Source organism: Pyxicephalus adspersus, chromosome 5, assembly GCF_032062135.1.
Source record: "Pyxicephalus adspersus chromosome 5, UCB_Pads_2.0, whole genome shotgun sequence".
In the NCBI taxonomy this organism is placed as follows: Eukaryota; Metazoa; Chordata; class Amphibia; order Anura; family Pyxicephalidae; genus Pyxicephalus; species Pyxicephalus adspersus.
The window spans coordinates 138,368,350-138,375,077 of NC_092862.1; positions in this window are offsets into that span (position 1 = coordinate 138,368,350).

Consider the following 6,728-nt stretch of genomic DNA (forward strand, 5'->3'; position numbering starts at 1 on the left):
AGTCTGTCACAACAAGAAGTCTTTTTAGCTTTTTTTTTAGAAGTTCTAAAATACATAAAACGCCTTAATTTATTAATCAGTAAAGTGACCCCTAGCTATCAGCTAATAACATTCCTTTTACATTACAGTTTTACTCCTTTAAACTTTATAGTATTCAAAAGTATTCAAAATCTTCGCTTATTAATCATTAACGTGTCAAATAAGTACGTAAATCACATTAACTTCCCTAGTGGTCTAATTCTGTGTAAGTTGCCATGCAAAAAGCGGTACAATTTTTTGCATGGAAAGTATTTTTCATTGTAGGCTATAATTCCTAGGCCTAACTTACCGATATTTAATACATTTATTAATAAACTTTAAATAACAAAACACACAAAATCTGTTAAAAAATTAAAAAAATGTTTAAACATGTAATGTAAGTGTACAGTAGCCTGTATATTGTATAATGAATATTTCTTTGTATTGGACTCAATTCAGCTATTTTGTATTGAATCCAATACAAAATTATTTGAATTTCCTGCCGACCTGCCCGCCAGCACCGACACATGCACCAGCGTCACCAGGAAACCCCAGAGATTGTCGCTGCATTCGCCGGCTGGAGATCGAGGAGGAAAGACGTATCCCCAGGATCTCCGGGGACCAGCAGGACGCCAGGGGATGACAACGGAGCAAGGTAAGTGGGTTTTTTCAGTTTAAAGTTACCCCGAGTGGGATTACCGCTATTTGCAGGTAAAATCAGCGTCACACTCGGAAATATCACTAGGGGGTTAACATTTTATTCCATATCTCTTTACTTTTCATCATTTTTTATTAATTAATTGGTAACCTCAATAACTCTTTACCACACCTTCACCTTCTTTATCTTTATTTTTACCAATCTTTCACCCTCCAAAGGGAATTAGGGGTACTTCAATGTGCATATTTTCTTGGTATCGTCCACCTATGTTTTTAAGCACCACAATATTATTATGTAAGCATTCTATGATTAATTATATTGTATTGATCTTACAATATTTTTTGGTAAATGATTTATTATACCATATTTACATGTTTTCTTCTTTCTGTATATTGATTATCATCTCAATAATCCCCTGAAGAAGCCACTTTGGCGAAATGGTTGGGAGATGAGATAAGCTAACAACTACTAGATAGATATCTACTGTATTGAAAATATATTTCTTTCATTTGTTATGTTGTAATCATACATATAGACTAGGAGTGCTATGTTGGTAATAGGACTACCTAGACTCTATACACAATAAACACAAGTTAACCTTTTATATGCCTCAAAACCCTATCTTTCTCTCTATCTCTCCCTTTTGAATATTTAATTTTGAGGCTTGGCAAGAAAAACATTCTTACTTTTCACACAAAATCTTCTCAAAAAGCCTATCTTGGAAATACTTTTCTTCATTCTAAAACACATAACGAAATCCCCCTATTGTATGGTGCATCCCCAGCTCATAGATTGTAAGCTCTTCTGGGCAGGGTCCACTCCTCCTACTGTGTCATTATTTATTTCTGTCTGCGTAATATGTTGGTGCTATATAAATACTGTTCATTAATAATAATAATAATAATAATAATAATAATAATATAATTTAGGAGGATTGCAAAAGCCAAACTCCTGCAAAATGAGTGGGTGAGGATTAGAACCCCTCTCCGGGGCAGAAAGTCAGGTAGATGAAACAGACAAATAAATGCAGCTCCAGAATGGGATAGGGTGGGGTGGGACTGGAAGCCAATCAAATGTGCTGCTTGCAAATACATTAAAAATGTCCTGATAGGAGAAGAGAGTGAGCAGAGAGATGACCTTTTGAATGTTCTTTCACTGCTGAGTCTCCAGTCTGAGGGTGGAAAGGGAACATGCTGTATGTAGATATATGTAGTATATGTAAACCAAAAATGTATTTTTCAAACTACCTAACATTGTACCCAGCATTGCAGAGGCCACATTGATAATCTCTGAGCTATCGTGTTGCCCCAGAAAATAAAAAATAAACTTTTTAATTTTTAAAATTTTTTAAAGTTTTAAGTTTTTGTATTTTAAATGCTCAGATATCCAACCGGCACAAAATAATATCTGTGCATTTCTTTCCACATGTTAAACCAGCCATGCAGCATTTTTGTAGCTCAGAGGAAGAGCGGATCAGCAGGGCCCCCAGCACAATGGAATTTCATTCAAGGTATGCAAAGGAATGACAGGTAATGAGGTTTCCTATGTTCTTACATCTGTTTTGGTATTATATGGGAACCTGAGACCTAAATTGATCACAATCTTTATTCATGCAAGGATTAAAGCTCCACTGCCAGAAAACCACACACAGGTGAAATATATTTGGGATTTGTTTTACCCAGCACAGAATTTTTTTCATGAGATTTGCAGAGTTCTTTTAAAAGAAAAATAACCAGGGTGGTAACCGGACTTTTCTTTGCAGGTAAAGCAATACTGCTAGGTCACCTTTCCAACTTAGAGCCTGTGATTGGACAGTAAAGGAACAGAAGCATTGATAGGATTGTATACCTCTGGCCTTTCCTCCTATCAGCAGGTTCCTTGTATTTTTTTTTTTTTTTGTGAATAATTTTTTTTTTGAGACATATCATAAATACATATACAGTACAAAAGATATAAACATTAGACATATGAATATCCATCATGGTTCTTACAGTATCAACTGATAGTAAATTGAATACTTAACAACAATCTGATAACCTAAGTACAGTGCTTTCTAGATCCGAGATGTCTCAACACAATGTTTTATGTAAAGAGACATTAATTTTAGAAAGAAAAGAAAAGGTTAGAAAAAGAGTAGGAAAATAGAGAAAAATAGAAAAAAGGAATCAGGTTGTGGCGTGGCAAGGGTTACCGGGGTAGTCAACTGATTTCAGGCGTAAATGAATTACTCTACCATCATAAGAAGCTATGGGGAGAGTTGCTCATCGGCAGGGTCGGCCTGTAGTGACAACAACGATCTGTATCCTGTTCTAGTGTTGAACTGGATCCAGTAAAACTATGTCTGCCTGACTTTCTCTGTGTTTTTGTCTCCAGTCACCATCATTTCTTCCATTGTATAAATGTCTGCCACTCGTTGGGGCCATTGGCCAATAGTAAGCGGGATATCCTTTTCCAGCAGGCTGGTATACATGCCTTTGCATCATTCAATAGATGGTGTACCAGGGATCATTTATAGCGTTTCTGAGTAAAATGTGTTACATGAAAAAAAAGCTAGCTCAGGTTTCCCATGGATATATCCAATACAGCGTTCCAAAAGTGGTTAGTACAGGGCATTCCCATTCTACATAATATTTATGTGCTTACCACACATGGAGAAGGTTAGTAGTAGTGTCTACATCTTAAGTGAAATATTCCTTTAGGTCTGATTTGATCTTGGTTACAATATCAGGTACATCCAGTAGTGAGTCATTGAGTCGCCAGGACATTGTTTTCGAGCCGCACTGACTCATCTCTATTAAGATATATATGGGTGCATGGTCAGAGAACGATATCTGTCCTATCTCTGATTAAAGTATTAAAGGTATAAATTGTGTTTTACTAGGAAAAAATTATCCTAGAATATGATTTATGTGCTGTGGATGGATGTGATGGAATACCTTACTGCCCTGCTCTGGAACACTGTCACTAAATTCGAACAGGTCTGGGAGCCATGGGATGACTATTATGCTCAATTACAGAAGTGATGGTCATATTTTGCTCCCCTCCTTTTGTTATATAGCAAATCGCCTCAGAATCCCCTGTTCCCTTTTCCTCCCTCCCCATTTTTGATGTTATGTCATTTATACAGGAATTTACTGATTTGTCATGTTTATTGCTGGAAACCACATTGCATCATTTGCACTCCACTATTGCTATTTTTTCTTGTAGCTTTTATGTATGTATATGTGTATATGTATATATACTTGTTTCCTACTTTATGCCTTATGGTTTTGGTAATATGTTGCTAATGCTCCTGTATGCTGTGTTCTTGTCCATGTTCTTTTTGTTTTGTTTCTTTTGTTGCATTTGTAAAAAAAATTTTCAATAAAAACTCAGTTTCATAAAAAAAAAAGAATGACCTTGTAATCTCCATGGAGAGTTCATCTGGAGTTCGCCTGCAGTCACAGCTGATAGGAGGCACCCGTGTGCCTCCAATCAGCTGTGACCGCAGGTTCGCACGGTCACTGGGCTGTACTTCAATGATAAGTACAGCCTGGTGACCGTGGGAACTGAACTCAGAAACTCCATTGAGAGTTCACCTGGAGTTCGCCTCCAGTCACAGCTCGCGTGCCTCCAATGATATGTACAGCCCAGGGAGCTTGGGAACCTGCACTTCAATGGAATTTGCAAAATCGGTTTGCTGAAATTTTGTGGACCCAACGGAAGTTCAGGGAAATTTTCGCAAGAATGTCAGAGGCATTCTCGCTCATCCCTACTGTGGAATAGTAGGTGTAGTCCCTGTACACTGGGTGTTGTATTCTCCAAATATCTACCAAATGATATTTGTGCAGGAGGGACTTCAGTCTCCTGTGAAATGCACATGGTAGGTGGGAAGACCCTTTGGATACATCCTGTGCTGAGTTTACTACTATGGTAAAGTCTCCGTTCCAAATTATTGTGTGTGAACCTGAATCTTTTCAACTAAGGTCAACAGGTGTTCCAGAAATGATAACTGGTTTGTATTAGGGAAAGAAAGAGATTAATTCAAGATAGTGAATACGTGTTGCTATTACGTAGCCTGGTTTCTGACAGTACAATTTAGAAAGGGAAGGGGTAAGAGAAAAGACGGGCTTTTAGTAGGCATAAATATTGAACAATATGTGTTTTAAATAAATTATACCGTAGCCCTATTACTAACATAGACCTACTGTGCTAGTTGTGTTTAATACCAAACAGTAAGTTATTCATATAAATAATACAAAAACTTCTGTAATACCGTATTTACATTCTCACATCAATATCAGTATTAAAGGATATCTCAATTGCCCGACTCGTTTTGCCCTGAGGCTTCATCAGGGGATTTTTGAGATCAGAATGATAGAACAATCATGATGACTGCTGTAGGAGAAAGACATATAGGAATATTTATACCAGGGCATCCCAGTGATGTTGACTACAGGTTGAATACAAGTGTATTGTACAGCGTATTGACCAATATATTGCTGACTCCCCTGGATTTGTAGTCGGAAGAGGAATTTTGATATGCTGCTTGGAATTTCCTGTTACATAGGTGTGGAACTCTGTCAAGGCTGAAATGTGTCTCTTGAAGGAATGCCACCAGACAATAAGAACAACTAAGATTATTCAGTAGGATTGATCTTTTTGTAGGGGAGTTAAAGTGTACCTAAACCTGGACAACCTTTTTATGTAAGGTACAATTTGTGATTGTTTGTATAAGTAAAGTAAAGTTAAAAGGACAATGTCTTCCTCTCCTGAAGCTATCATAAGCAGTGTTGGTCAGCACTGAAGCACTTTTTTACTGCAGCATATATAGTTTTACAACATAAATTAGTGAAGCAGTTGTCACAGAACTGATTCTTCCACACCGAAAACAATGTTTCCAGCTGGACCACCTCATATCGAAATGAAATGAAGGTAAAATATCTGTTTGTTTGTATTATTAGTGCAACACCCTTTTTTATAAAAAAAAACATGTGTGCAGCATCACCCCCTAATTCTCAAACGCCTAGGCGTTTGAGAATGAATAGGAGCACAAAGCCTCCTGGGATCCCTACATCACAAATCCCGAGGGAGGCTTTTGAGTGCTCCTTCTGCGCATGCCCGAGCATCAAATTGCTGATCTCACGCATGCGCAGTGAGTTCGGTGAGTTTTTTTCCAACCTACGTTACCCGATCTCGCGTCCGGAAGAAGAGGCAAAGATAGCGGTGCCCCGGCTTGGAGATAGATACCAAGACAGCCCAGGACCAATGAGAGACACCTCCGGACCGATTGACTGTGCTGCGTGATTAAATGTAGGTGTATTTTTTGGGGACATTTTTCAGTTTACTTTCTCTTTAAGGCTTTTGGTGTTTATAAAAGTGAATTGGAGAGCCATTGGTGGTTTTGGGATGGATACAGGATAAGTGGGGTTGGTATGTACGGTGGGATAGTGGTAGAATATAGAGGTAAGACAGACGTACAGAGACAAGAAAGAGAAAGTACAGTTCCGAGAGAAAGTAGAATTACTCAGAAAAACCCATCTATAGGTATGTTTAAAAACAGAAAAATAAACTCTCTTAACCGTCTTAAATAAGGTTGCGTAACCTATGTGGGGGAAGTGGTACTCAAAGCAAGCAGAGCCACACTTAAACCGGGGAAATACTGCAACAGGCTTGCTCTCCTGGACTCCCATTTGGTCCTTTTGTTTTCTTGGACTTGAGCATGAAAAAGCCGCATTGTTGTGGACAGGATTTAACCGCTTGTGCCTGAGAATGAGCCAGCATGGAGCTCCTGTATGGTTCCTTGTTAACCCTCATTAGGGACATTGCAGAGGTGCTTTATTATAGCATCATGACCCCACAGGTCCCTCTGTTTTCACCTAAAATGTTGAAACAGCTCAAATAGGCTTTTGGTGCCAACTATCTTGAGAGTGTACCAGAGAATATTTGCCTGGTTGTACCAGGATTTTAATATATAATTTTCACTAGTATTGCAAACAACAGACATTTTTGCCCAGCTGTTCTGGTAAATTATAAGGGTTCTACATACACTATATGCTCCTCTTCGTACATC